This window comes from Haemaphysalis longicornis, unplaced genomic scaffold, assembly GCF_048455015.1.
Source record: "Haemaphysalis longicornis isolate Haplotype H1 unplaced genomic scaffold, Haemaphysalis longicornis Haplotype H1 scaffold_10, whole genome shotgun sequence".
NCBI classification, from domain to species: Eukaryota; Metazoa; Arthropoda; class Arachnida; order Ixodida; family Ixodidae; genus Haemaphysalis; species Haemaphysalis longicornis.
The window spans coordinates 16,200,080-16,214,387 of record NW_027526204.1 but is presented as its reverse complement, the minus strand read 5'-3'; the positions used below and the strand labels follow the sequence as shown (position 1 = coordinate 16,214,387).

Below are 14,308 nucleotides of genomic sequence, written 5' to 3'. Positions count from 1 at the left end.
TGTTTTGTGAAACCAAACTGTGCAGGGTTATTTAAGTTGTACTTTTCGCAAAAGGATTGCATTACAGACGCTATATGCTTCTCCACTACATGAGACAACACTGATAATATTGCAATCGGTCTGTAGTTACCGAGCTCGCCTTTTTTTCCGTGCTTGTAAATCGGCCTCACAATGGAAACTTTCATTTCTTTGGGCATGTTTCCTGTTTCAAATATTCCATTAAGAATCTTTAAAAGCACATGTTTTAATCTGCTGTAGTGACACAACAAGTCTCTTAGTCTAATGTTGTCAAATCCGGGCGGTTTAAACGGTTTCATTCCGCAGATGATGTTCCAAAGCTCTGCTTCGGTAATCATCGGCAGATAAGCTGTGCTAGCGCACGCGCGTAGTGGCTTGTACTCTTCCGTGCGCGTTCCATCGTCGCCCCCCTTTTCCATCAATGCCTCAGCGGCTTGTATAAACGTGTCGTTAAATTTATTGCACAACTCACGCGTGTTTTCTTTCGGAAAGTTCTTTCTGATTGTGTCATCTACGCTCGCTTGTTTAATTCTTCCCATTAATTCGTTCGCCATCTTCCACGTTTTCTTACTGTTTTTCTTATGTTGGGAAAATTGCGACAAAAAATATTTGCTTTTAGCCAGGCGTATTTTTGCTGTTACCAAATTCCGCACAGTCCGAAACTCTTGCCTCTTTAGCGTATCCTGCGGTTCTTTCCGGCATCTTTGCCATGCTTTATCTTTCAAATAACAAAGTTCCATTATTTCAGTTGTGATCCATCGGTTGTTCAATTGTCTTTGTTTTAATTTTACACACCTACTGGAACGCTCGTAGATGTCACGAAAAATTTCAGTTACCCTAATGTACAAGCTTACGTGATCCAGAGACAGCAAGGTGTTCCAATTAGTCTCACTTATGTAGGCATCAACTTTCTTATCGTCTAAAATTTTTTCCATTGTAAAATGCTCAACATTTTCACTCGCTGCCTTAGAATAGATCGCTATTGCTATAAAGTAATGGTCAGCCAACTTTAGCCTAATCACTCCAGACTGATGTCTTTGCTCCGTTCTGCGTGTTATAATATGATCTATGCATGATCTGGTGATTTGGTCCCTTAAGTATTCTTCCCTTGTGTAGTCACCGATGACCACTGAAAGCCCGAATTCCGATAATAAGTTGAGGTAGTCCATTACTGCAATTTTTGATTCTTGCATAACATCAATGTTAATGTCTCCTATTATTATAAGGTTCTTTTCATTCATCTGACGGTTTAGCATTTGTTTCATTTCAACTAAAAACAAGTTAACATTCATGTTAGGTGGCCTGTAAATTGCACATATCGTGTACGTCACGTTTTTCTTACTGATCGAAATCAGCAATGCCTCTGCATATTCAAAGTTTAGCTCAGTGGAACCTAACAGCCAGTTTTCCTTTACGAATACGAAGATTCCTCCACCACCATTATTACGGCTTTAAAAAGAATGTGCCCTAAATTTAAGCGCAAATAGCTCGTTCGGCAAGCTTGTAAGCTTTGCCTAATTTGCGTTTACTTTCGCCGGCCTCCGCCAATCGCAGAACTGGCTCGAATGACATCACAGGTTCTGTTGCGGGAAATGAGCTAATGGGTCGCATGGCCATTCCCTTGTTTCCTAATTATGTAGCTTATTTGAGCGAAGTTAACGTTAAAAGTGGTGTCAGTGTGATTCTGTCGAGGCAATCTTTTGAATGAACCAAACTTGTGTTTTCTCTTCATGGCTCCTTTAAGGGAAACCGGGCCGTCCCCGTGAAGTACGTTGCCAATAGCCGGGCTTGGATGACCCGGGCTATCTTCGGCGAGTGGTTGGAGACCTTCGACCGGGACATGGGTAGACAAGGCCGGAAGGTTTGTCTCCTCTTAGACAACTGCTCCGCCCACAACGTCGAAGACATCGAGCTGGAGCATGTGCAGTTGAAGTTCTTCCCTCCCAACTGCACTTCAGTCATTCAACCACTCGACCAAGTGGTCATCGAAAGTGTGAAGCAAGCCTACCGTAAACGCGTCATTCGGCTTCTGCTTAACGCTCGAAGAAGCTGTGAAGTGAAGATTGATCTCTTCATAGCGCTGGAATTGCTGGCTGCATCGTGGTGCGCAACGAGTGGCGTAACAATCACCAATTGCTTCCGCCATGCTGGCATCGCCGCACAGGCTTCTGAGACGTCAGGTGCGGATGAGGACGAGGTGTACGAGTCGCCATCTGACGACTACGCAGATGCGTGGGCTGCGCTGCGGGAGACGGGAGACGTGCCTGCCGATGTTGACCTTGAGGACTACGTCAGAGCCGACTAGTGTGTGGTGGTGCGCGAGGAACTGACAGATGAGGACATTTTGAAAAGTGTCCGTGCGGAGGATAGTGCTTCGTGAGAGGACGAAGAAGCTGCCGCACAAGTTGAGCCCGCACCCACTTCATTGGAAGTAATGGACACCATAAGGCCCATCATCGGCGTTAACGAGGACAACGGCGCAATGGCCTTGCTGATCGAGTGCGAGAGCCGCGTTATGCCCATTCTTGCTGCGAAGCGGAGGCAGGCGAAAATCACCGATTTTTGGCATTAAACTATTCCTTCACTTTCAAAACGATCAGAGTTCATGACGACAGTGCAGTGGCACTGCCGGAAAATTGCGAAAAGCTTGTTCCTGTAAAGCGGACGCAGGTAAAAATCAGGTATTTGACGTTGGAAACTACATTTTTGCGAATAAGGGTCACGTGGCATGTATTTATTTTATCTCGCAACGAGGTGGCTCCGGCCAGGCCATTGTGTTGCTGTGCATGCGGATTCAGTCGCGGCCGTTTCTCTTACTAGGCTGACAACGAAGAGCACGTGAGTACGGAAATTCGGAGCATAGTAAAAGTACATGTCAGGCGTCTCACGCGGCAGAGAACTGAGGCTCGATTTGAAGCACTCGATTTCCACACAATACATTAACAACACAAAACGTCAAACGAATCCCATCATAACAAACTCACAAGCATATCACACTACACAAATAAAACAAACAAGCCTGACCCCAAACTACCAACACTCTACTCCCAAAGTCACTCATCATCATCATCACCAGCCTATCTACGCCCACTGCAGGGCAAAGGCCTCTCCAATTATTCTTCAATTACCTCGGTCCTGTGTACACTGTGACCAATTTATCCCCGCAAACTTCCTGATCTCATCTACCCATCTACCTTTCTGCCGCCCCCTGCAACGCTTGCCTTCTCTAGGGATCCCCTGTTACCCTTAATGACCAGCGGTTATCTTGCCTTCGCATTACATGCCCTGCCCCCGTCCATTTCTTTTTCTTAATCTCTACTAATATGTCTTTAACACCAGTTTGCTCCCTGACCCACTCCGCTCTCTTCTTGTCCCTTAATGTTACACCTATCATTTTCCGCTCCATTGCCCGCTGAGTCGTTCTCAATTTAAGTTGAACCCTCTTAGTGAGCCTCCAAGTTTCTGCCCCGTAGGTGAGTACCAGTAAGATGCAGCTGTCATAAACTTTCTTCTTCAGCGACAATGGTAGGCTGCTATTCATTACCTGAGAATGTCTGCCATATGCACCCCACCCCATTCTGATCCTTCTAATTATCTCTGCCTCATGGTTGGGATCTGGGGTCACAACTTCGCCTAAGTAGATATATTCGCTTACCGCTTCTACTTCGCTTACCGCTTCTACTGCCGCGCCACCTATCTCAAACTGCTGTGCTGTCCCGAGGTTACTGATCATTACTTTAGTTTTCTGCATATTATTTTCAGGCCCACGGTTCTACTGTTCGCCCAGTGCGGAAAGCATGCTTTGCAATTCGCCCCCCGAGTTACTTAGCAAGGCAACGTCATCAGCAAATCTGAGGTTACTGAGGTATTCTCCATTAACCCTTACTCCCACCGGTTCCCAATCCAACGTTCTGAATACTTCTTGTAAGCATGCTGTGAATAACATTGGAGAGATTGTGTCTCCTTGTCTGACACCCTTCCTTATAGGTATTTTACTTCTCTCCCTATGGAGGATGATGGTAGCTGTAGACCCATTGTAGATATCCTCTAGTATTCTTACATAATGCTCATCTACCCCCTGGTTCCGTAATGACTGAATGACTGCTAGGGTTTCGACCGAGTCAAATGCTTTCTCATAATCTATGAAGGCTATATATAGGGGTTCAGTATACTCAGCGCACTTCTCTATCACCTGATTGATCGTGTGAATATGGTCCATTGTTGAATAACCTTTACGGAACCCTGCTTGTTCTTTAGGTTGACTGAAATCTAAGGTTGCAGAGATTCGGTTAGTAAATACCTTGGTAAATACCTTGTAGACGACTGACAGTAAGCTGATCGGCCTGTAATTTTTCAAGTCCTTCATGTCGCCTTTCTTATGGATTGGGATGATGTTCGCGTTCTTCCAAGATTCCGGTACCATTGCGGTCATTAGGCATTGCGTATACAGGGTTGCCAGTTTTTCAAGTACAATTTCTCCGCCATCCTTCAAGAGGTCTGCTGTTATCTGATCCTCACAAGGTGCTTTGCCCCTTTCATTTCTTTCAAAGCCTTCCTTACTTCTTCGGTCGTTACTGGTGGGATGTCTATCTACTCTGAACTACTGTCTCGTTCGGCATTATCCTGTATGTCCCGGCTACTGTACAGATCTTTATAGAACTCCTCGGCCACTGTGACTATTTTATCCCTATTTGTGATGATATTGCCTTGCTTATCCTTAAGTGCATACATCTGATTTTTCCCCACGCCAAGACGTCTCTTCACTGCTTTCAGGCTACCTCCGTTCTTTACAGCGTATTCGATCGTTCCCATATTATACTTCTGTATGTCAGCTGTCTTACGCTTATTGATTAACTTCGAGAGCTCGGCTAGTTCTATTCTGTCAGCTGCGGTAGAGATTCTCATGGTTTGCCGTTTCCTGATTAGATCTTTCGTCTCCTGTGAAGGTTTACCAGTATCCTGTCTAGCCATAGTGCCCCCGACTTCTACTGCACACTCCGTGATAATGTGTGTAAGGTTGTCGCTGGCTTCCTGTGTCGTGGGCTCGGCTTCCTCGTTAAGGGCGGAATATCGGTTCTGCAGCGCGATTCTGAGTTGTTCTACTTTACGTCTTACTGTTAGCTCATTTATCGGCTTCTTTCGTAGTAGCTTGTTGCGGTCCCTCCTCAAAATCTAGCCTAATTCGAGATCTTACCATACGGTGGTCACTACACCTTACCCTTCCGAGCACTTCCACATCCTGCACGACGCCAGGGTTATCGCATAATATGAAGTCTATTTCATTTTTGTGCTCCCCATGCGGGCTCCTCCAGGTCCACTTCCGACTCTCCCGTTTACAGAAGAAGTTATTCATTATGCGTAGGTTATTCCGTTCTGCAAACTCAGCTAGTAGGTCCCCCCTGCTATTTCTACTCTACTCCCACAGTCACTATAACACGTTAACTGTCTCTGTCGAATTCAAACCAATCCTATCGCCGGTACCACGGTGCGATGCCGATGACGTACGTGGCTCAGTGGGTCGGTTGGCTTACGCGTCATCGAGCGTCGCCGAACGTCGCGATGGCCCGTGCTGGTGCGTCGTGGTCCGGATGACCGCGGTGCAATGCCGCGGCTTCGCTGAGCAGCGCGGCTCAGCAGGAGGCCAGCAGTGCGAAGCTGCTGGTCATTGGTGGTCCCGAGCTGCCCGCTGCCAGAGGGTGCGATGCCGCTGGTGCGTCGTGGGGCACGGCTCGACAGGTCGCCGGCGGTGCGATGCCACCGGTCAGCAGGAGGCCAGCAGAGCGAAGCCGCTGGTAATAGGTGGTTCCGAGCTGCCCGCTGCCAAACGGTGCGATGCCGCTGGTGCGTTGTGGGCACGGCCCGAACTTTCTACTGTTCCTCCCAAGACCTCGTTCCACTCTGTCCACTCCAACGTCGTCCTCCTCTTCACCTCGCATTCTATCGTGTCAGGTTCCCATTTGCTGGTCAGCTAACCTCCTCCTCCTCCTAATCACTCTGTGGATGTTCTTCATTGGCCCCTTCCAAATCCTTCTCGCCATCCCGTACTCTGATTCTTCTTTCTCTTGGCGAAGCCCAGTGACGTCGTTCCGGAGATACGGCGCTCCGAAATTTTTTTTTTATCAACTTGAACTAGTTTGTCCCATCACTATACATAAGTATTTTTTCTACAGGACTTTGCAATGGCTTTAGATGGGGAACTTTAAAAGCGCAGAATATGTGCAACCCGACATTATGACTTTCGAAAAAACTACCTCGGGGAGAATTTTATTTGGGTTTTTATTAAATCACCAATCAATTAAACCTTTACAAGCAGCATCACCTTGGGGGTGCTGGGAAATTATGCCGTCAGTGAGCATTTTGACTCGCCCACTGAAACTGACAGGAGCATTAAAATCCTTGGCTCTCAGACTGTTTTGCAGCAGTTTGGCACAATTTTTGCAATTTTCAAGCTCTTGGAGCAGCCTGGCACAGAAAAAGAAATTGGCATCAAACCTGCACAATATGCGCAGCTGTCTCACCCCGTAAAAAGAATAGCTCTACTTTCCAAGAATGGTGATTTGAAACAATCAATTTTTTGGAGAAATTACAGGATGTAAGACCCCTGTAACCATTAAAGTTTTTATGCTTCCTTTAAAGTAACATATATGACCTAAAGCTTTAATTAGGTCCATTTGGTCAATACAGTGCCATATAGAAAATATTGTCACGGCATGGCCTGTTGCACGCGCCCGGCCACAAAGAACAAACAAAGAAAGGATGCCTCGCTGAGCAACCAACCAATCAACAGCGGCCAACCAACTAAGCCACGTGCTGAAGAAGAAGGGACGTGTGGTGGGGCGAGAGAGAGCTCGGTGGCAGCGGAAGTAGGGCGTTCCTTTTTAGTGAGGCACAAGTTCGCCTTTTAATAAATCTGTTTGTGCTTTTACCACCATCATCTTCTTGAGTTTGTGCCTCCCTACAACATTGGAAGCTCAGTCAAATGTAGGATCCCAGGTTGCATTGTCATATCTGGATGCTGCAGCTGTGACGCAGACAGTGCAGAATTTGCTTGTATTTGTAAACGAAAAAAATTCAGTGACTTTCTTATTTTCGCACCAATACTGAAAATTGTTTTCAGGATTCCACCAATTATTTTCAGGAAAAGACCTGAAATGTACTCGAAAGGAAAGAGCAGCAAAAATCCTTTAAAGGTTGAACAGGAGGAGCAGGTCCAGCCCTAACCTCACTAGTCTTTTGGGATCAGGAGCGTAATAATGTAGACCTTTCGAAAAAAGAGTTTAAGTGAAACATTGAGTGCACGATACCTGTAAGCAAAGGCCCTGCTCTTTCGCTTGGTTTTCAATCAGCTACACTACACTATAACCTATCAAGGCTATTCCTCATAACACAATGACTCTCAGCCACCGACCCGCAAGCTGTTCCTTTCTTATCACACCTCTTTGTACAGAACTGCAATGCCACGTGAATTTACAAAGGTGATACGGCTTCTCTGGTAGCACCTTATCACACAACGGCAGCAGTGCTGTCTGGGAGCGGTTCAGTGTAAATGAACCACGTGACTAGGCCAGGGTTTAATGACTAACATATGAAAGCATGGCATTGAGAGATTTTACAGGAATGAAGACTAAATAAACGCTCCGGGCACAGACAGAAAACTGCTTTTCTGGCACTTGGGTCTTGTCCCGGCATTGACGGAATGTTGGCTGGCCTGCCTGCGCTCACAACTCAGCGCGAGCCAGCATTGCCACCCAATTTTGGCCACAACACCCCACATTGTGCCTGAAAAAACCCTACATTGCCCTACGCAATATTGTAGGTGGTGCTGCGTTTTTCTCAACGCTAAAGAATTACTATGTCGTGACATATGTAAATTTAGTGGCTATTTGTATGTCTTTGTTTTAGGTTATTTGTGTAATTTTTTAGTACTTTTACAGCGAAGCTACATATGCTTCTGTTTTATATAGCAGCGTGTGCAGAAAAATCCGCGAATAATGGAAATGTTCCGCCTTCAGAGATACATTGTGTTGCCTTCTTGAAGGCTTCCCGAAATTATTTTTTGGTTGGTGCTAGTGCCGTGGTGATATGTCACCTTGAAGGGCTTCCTGAGCAATGTTTTCACCGCTGCTTTTACCTTCTAAGAGCTCACATCACCGGTTACCCATTCACAGGTGCACGGGGGGTGAGGGCGGGATGCTTGCAAGCGCAGCCAAGCTGCATGCACTCACCAATTGAGAACCATTTTAATAGAATGGCTACTAGAAAACAAGTGTGACCCTTATGTATTTAAAACAATCCGAAAACACAATAAGCGGCAAGTAGCCGTGAAGACAATTCAATTGCACTTTGAGTTTTTTATTTCCATGATTCGTACTTCACAGTGAAGTTCTCAATATTGGAAATGGACATCCACATGTTTGTCTGCTTAGTACAATTATAGTCCTTCCAACTTTCATGCAGATAAATGGCTAAGTATGCTCAATCGGAAGTTACAAATAAACGTGGTTTGTTACGTCCACTCCTTGGACTCCACCCAGCTTCGCTGGACATCCTTCTTCAGAAAGTAGGACACTGAATTTTTTATTCATTCTTGATCGGCTTCTGATTCAGAAATTATTTCTCTCCCATGTTAACGATGGCCAGATACTAATTGTGTGAAGTCATTGAAAGCACCATGCAGTGGCAGTTATATAGTTTCATATTATTATACACTTACTGCTGACATTCCCTCTATGTTGATCGTGGAGGACAGCTCCGTTGCAGATAGTGAACATTCCATTCTTAATGACCTCTTTCCTCTGTGCACGCATTCCGCTCGTGCTCTGTCGTTTTCTGATGAGTTTGATTTATACAGTCTATGCAAGCGGATGTTCAAACCCATTCGATGAAGGAATAATTTCATACTTAAGCAGGTTCATTTGGTGAAACTCAAAATCGCTCTACGCTGGCAGAAAACTGGCTCAACGGCACTACGGGCCAATGATAAGAGAAAAATTGATAGAACGCCCTAGAGCACTGCACGGGCCCGGGCCGGCCCGAAAGCCCGGGCCCGACCCGGCCCGCGGGCCGGGCCGGGCCGCCCGAAGTCGATTATTGGCGGGCCCGGGCCGGGCCCGGGCTCAATGCCGCGGGCCCGGGCCGGGCTCGGGTTCGACGCCGTGGGCCCGGGCCGGGCTCGGGTTCGACGCCGTGGGCCCGGGCCGGGCTCGGGTTCGACGCCGTGGGCCCGGGCCGGGCTCGGGCTTGAATTCATAGGCACAGCCGTTAATAGGTCCGACGTGAGATGTAGAAAAGAGCATCAAAATGAACATTCTTAGTTTATTTTTGCACGCTTCTTGCTGTTAGTTGTACGCATTATTTTAGAGACGTGTTTTGATAGGTCTGATGGTCACTATACTGCAATTTTAATGACATTTCTTGTACAGCATCAAGATCATACCAAAGATACGATGACAAGGAATGCCCAAGAGGGGAAGGACCTAATTCAGACATTCTGGAGCTGTGCACCTATGTCTATGTATGTACACGTGTGTTTTAGATGTCCCACCAATCAAAATGCGGCTGCCGTGGCCGGGAATCAAACACGCATGCCTGAGAAACACCACCGCTTAACGACCACTGCATGTGAAGTACTTCAACGCGCGTACATACTCGTTGGTTCAAATGCGGATCGAAAAATGTCAGCAATACCAACTTGTGGCCGAGACAACCACGTGAAGTTGCCAAGAGTCTGGTCATCAAAGGTGATGATGTCTCTCGTGTAAGAATACGAGCCATTATTACGCCGATGTGGCGTGAACTGGAGACGGTGCAAGCTAAACTATGTGCACTTTTAAACCCTTATTTTTTGCATTTTAGTTCATGACGTGCTTGTACAGACTAGATGCTTCGTCTGATCGCCCGGAATATAATAAACAAACTTTCTTTAGCGTCAAAGACCGGGCCTGGTCACACACGTGCGGGGCCTTCCTGGGCCAAAAAATAAATTACCGGGCCGGGCCGGACCCGGGCTTTGAGATGGTGGGCCCGGGCCGGGCTCGGGCCAGGCTCACTTATAAATGCCCGGGCCCGGACCGGGCTCGGGCTAGGTGTTACGGGCCCGGGTCGGGCTCGGGCTTCGCGAAGCGGGCTCGGGCCTTAAAATCAGGCCCGTGCAGTGCTCTAGAACGCCCTACAAGTATTACAAAAATCGTACAGTTGGCAACACTAGCGTCAAGTAAAAGATGAATCGTCAGTACATACAGCTGGACGGCAGACGAACAATCCGCCTTTTTCATTGCGCTCTGGTGTCATCTGGTGGCGCCGCCAAAAAGCGCTATGGCAGGGGTGCAAGTGGGCTGCCACTGCAGCGGAAGGGGAATCAGGGCTCCGTTGACGGTGTTTATTTGTTTTATGTGAATTGTATAGCCAACCTAAAGCCGCAAAAGGAATAACTATGCTAGAAGACATGCGTTTCAACGTGGGATACATCTGAAGAAGCGTGTGACGCTCACTTCTTTTTGCAGCGGTTCCGCAAGCATCAGTATCGGAGGGTGGCTATCTGAGGCTGTTAAAGTGATTTTCTCACGGCATTTCTTTTTCTGGCTCTTAAAAGAGAGGGGAGGGGGACACGGGCATCTGTGAGACAGCAGCGTAAACACAGAACTTATTGTTGTTTTCATAAAAATTATTGCTTGAAGCTGGTATGTGGATTTCAGCATTGCAAAAAATTATACGTGGCTGCAGACTTGTTCAATTCGGCCGTTCTTTTTTTCTTGCTGTTTCTTATCATAACGAGAATTGCATGGGCAGATTACTTTTGTGAGCGTTTTCGCCGAAGAAACCGAAGTCCCGACGTATCTTAGAAAATTGGTTTTTGTGGTGCATTTTTATTCGTAAGCACACTTGTTCATTGTAGTCGCACAATTACACATTCATTATAAGAACTGTGAGTTTCAAAAGTTAGTGTTGGTTCATTCCTTTTAAACAGCGGCAATATCGCGGGCCAAAAAAGTGGTGCACCGGAACTAAATTTCTACTGAAATCACAAGCTCCTCATCATTTGGATGAATACATTTCCCAGCAGTCGAGGGCTGTTTGCCGATTACAAGAAAAAATATATTACTTTCCACAAGTATGCCAGAAAAAAAGAAAAGAGATCCCCAAGAGGATTCAAACCACCACATTCGAGCAAGCTTATGTTTCTGACGCTCTAGACCACTTGGCCACGGCGCAGCAAGTGACTCTGCTCGAATGCCGCCGACATGAAGCTGAGGTTCACCTTATGTTCTTGCGCCTCTCTGAGAAAGTTGTTTTTATAGTTTTGCTTGCACGGAAACTGATCATCATTCTTTTTTTCAACGTCTCTTGGCCCCCCTCCCCAAATACCTAGTACCCATAGTCCGCGTCCCTTATTCAGCCAGGAAACACGATCGCAAGCAGACCGCTAGTCCACCAATCGGAAAAAAGTGCTCTTCGTACTTTTGTTTCATGCTTTATGACTGAAACTTGGTTGACTTTGATTCTTCGTTTCGTAGATTAAGTTCAGTTACCCTTCTTCTAGGCTTACTATGCCTTACACTTTCTACAAGCGTGCCAGCTGTGTACGCATACGGAGCTTCGGTCAAGCGAAGTCAGCGAAGCGTCGCTACGGATCGCATAGTGTGAAGGTACGCTCACTTCTTTGGCCTTACAAAGTTTATTACGTTTTACAAACTAACAAAATAGAGGCACATTCAACGTGCCCCGAATCTTGTCGGGGTCTACTGGCTGCCTTGGTCAACGATCGAGCCTGCCAAACCGTACCCGGCAGCATGCTTTCACTACACGGGCTCAGTTACAGCCACAGACAGCAGTGGAATCACCACGGAGCAGACCGGCCAACTCCTGCCAGACTTTTTCTGGCCTCCTCCGCCAGGGCTATGCGCATGCGCAGTAGCGTTGTGAAAGAGGTGTATTCTCAGCAAATTTTCACAACACACTACGTGTCCGCATAGTTTGCTTTCACTGGTCATAACTTGGTTAAGGGTTAAAACAGTCACTTTTGTTGGGTTATAAACGCATATATTTTATAGAAAGGTAAGGAAGGCAATGGAATAATGACAGTGGAAACCTGTGCACAGCATACCTACTACCACAACACTAACAAGCTCAACATTGGCATGTTCCAACATCCCAACAAACAATAAATTGACACCACTTCGGCCACACATGTACATGCTTGCTCTAACAAGCTCAGGTCTATCAGTTCACTCAAGTTTGAAGCTCCTACACATATTGATTGATTTGATTGATTGAAGGGTTTAACGCGCCGACGCAACGCAGGCGATGAGGCGCGCCATAGTGGAGGGCTCCGGATTAATTTTGACCACCTGGGGATCTTTAACGTGCGCCGAAATCTCGTACACACGGGCGTTTTTGCTTTTCGCCTCCATCAGAAAAGCGGCCGCCGCGGCCGGGAATCGAACCCGCGACCTCGTGCTCAGCAGCGCAACGCCTTAGCCACTGAGCCACCGCGGCGGGTCCTACACATATTAATTTATGTCCTTGCCACTTTCACCTGGTGGCTGACGATTCAGGATCGCCTGTTTTGCTTTCACATATTTGGGGCTCCGGGTCAAACTTGGAGGCTCGCTAAAAGGGTTCAACTTAAATTGAGAAGGACTCAGCGAGCAATGGACCGGAAGATGATAGGTGTAACTTGGTAGAGAAAAGAGCGGAGTGTGTAAGGGGATGACTGCATCTTAAGGACATATTAGTAGAAATTCAAAAGGGATGGACGTGGGCAGGGCATGTAATGCGAAGGCAAGATAACCGTTGATCATTAAAAGCAACACAGTGGATCCTACAGAAGCAAGCGCGGCAGCGGGAGGCAGAAATTTAGATGGGCAGATGAGATGAAGTTTGTGGGGATAAATTGGTCGCAGTTAGCACAGGACTGGGATAAATTCAGGTATATAAGAGAGGTGAAAGCCCTGCAGTGGGCCTTGGCAGGCTTATTGAGGATGATTTGAGGCTCTGGTATTAAGCAATTCTTGTTGTCACTTTGGCCCGGTGGCTGATTATTCAGGGTCGTCCCCTTTATGCAATCTTTCGTCGGAGTGTGGAAGAATAAAAATCCCACCCCTTTTCGTGTTCTTCAAGGCGTGAGCAAAATGCAGATTCTCTTAGCTGTACAAAATGCTGCAAGTCAGAGGATTCTGCCCAAAAGCAAGGCATACAATACAGTAGCGGACAGATTGGCAAAGCATAGCTGAAATTGGCGAAAGACATCACCGAGCAGCTGAGCGTCACGAGCAATACTGAGAGGAATACTCAGGTTGTTGAGGAACACAAAATGAACTGAGGAGGAAATGTGCCTCTGAAATAAATTGCTGTTTTGATTGACAATAAGACAAGTATTCCAATCACTTCAACAAAGTTTTAGAGAAGGAGGCGATTACTAGGACATTGCTTTATTTAACATAGGTACACCCGCCCAATTTTTTACCAATATCACGGGAGCGGCGACCGTTCGGTCGATCAGCGCCGCGTAATGGACTGATACGGCAAACTCGGTGAGAGTAGCCGCATGCGCACTAAGCAAAGGCCGCTGCTGCCATCGGCTGCTATGCTGTTCCAAGAGCGGACGGCCACCCCGGATTTTTGTTATTTCCTTATTACACTGCCTGCCACACTCGAAATTTTTCTTCACGACCACGCACGTGGTGCCAACTGAAAATAGAGTAATCAGCATTGCCTAACGTAAAGTTCGTTAAGTGCAAGGTTTGTTCGGCAATGCTATTTACTCTGTTTTCAGTTAGCGCCACGTGCGTGGTCTTGAAGAAAAATTTAGAGTATGGCAGGCAGTGTCATAAGCAAATAACAAACAATTAGGGGGCGGCCATCTGCTCTTGGAACAGCATAGCAGCCGATGGCAGCAGCGGCCTTTGCTTCGTACCCATGGGGCTATTCGCGCCGAGTTTACTGTATCACTCCATCACGCGGCGCTGATCGACCGAACGGTCGACGCTCCCGCGATATTGGCAAAAATTGGGCGGGTGTACATCTATGTATCGGTGGCTGGTGTTTAGAACCCCCTTTGACTGCTTCTGGGCAAAACTTTTCTGACAACCATAGATTATAGCGTTTACAATATTTCATCCTTCATTAAATGTACATTTAAAACAATCAGTTTTTGACAAATAGTACAGGCATATTGGATTTTTCTCCATGATGGAATCTTGCATGATATATCAAACATGCTTTTTGACATAGATAGCAAACAGCTTTTCACGAGAGTGCAATTGCTTGTGCAGAACAGTTTTTGCCAAAT

At 46.7% G+C, this 14,308-nt stretch overlaps 1 protein-coding gene across 1 annotated transcript in view; it reads left to right on the top strand.

Annotated features, from left to right (window-relative positions):
• LOC144158244 (uncharacterized) overlaps positions 1-14,308 on the top strand; it is a gene marked incomplete in the record, with an annotated part of 583,448 nt that overhangs the window by 182,681 nt on the left and 386,459 nt on the right.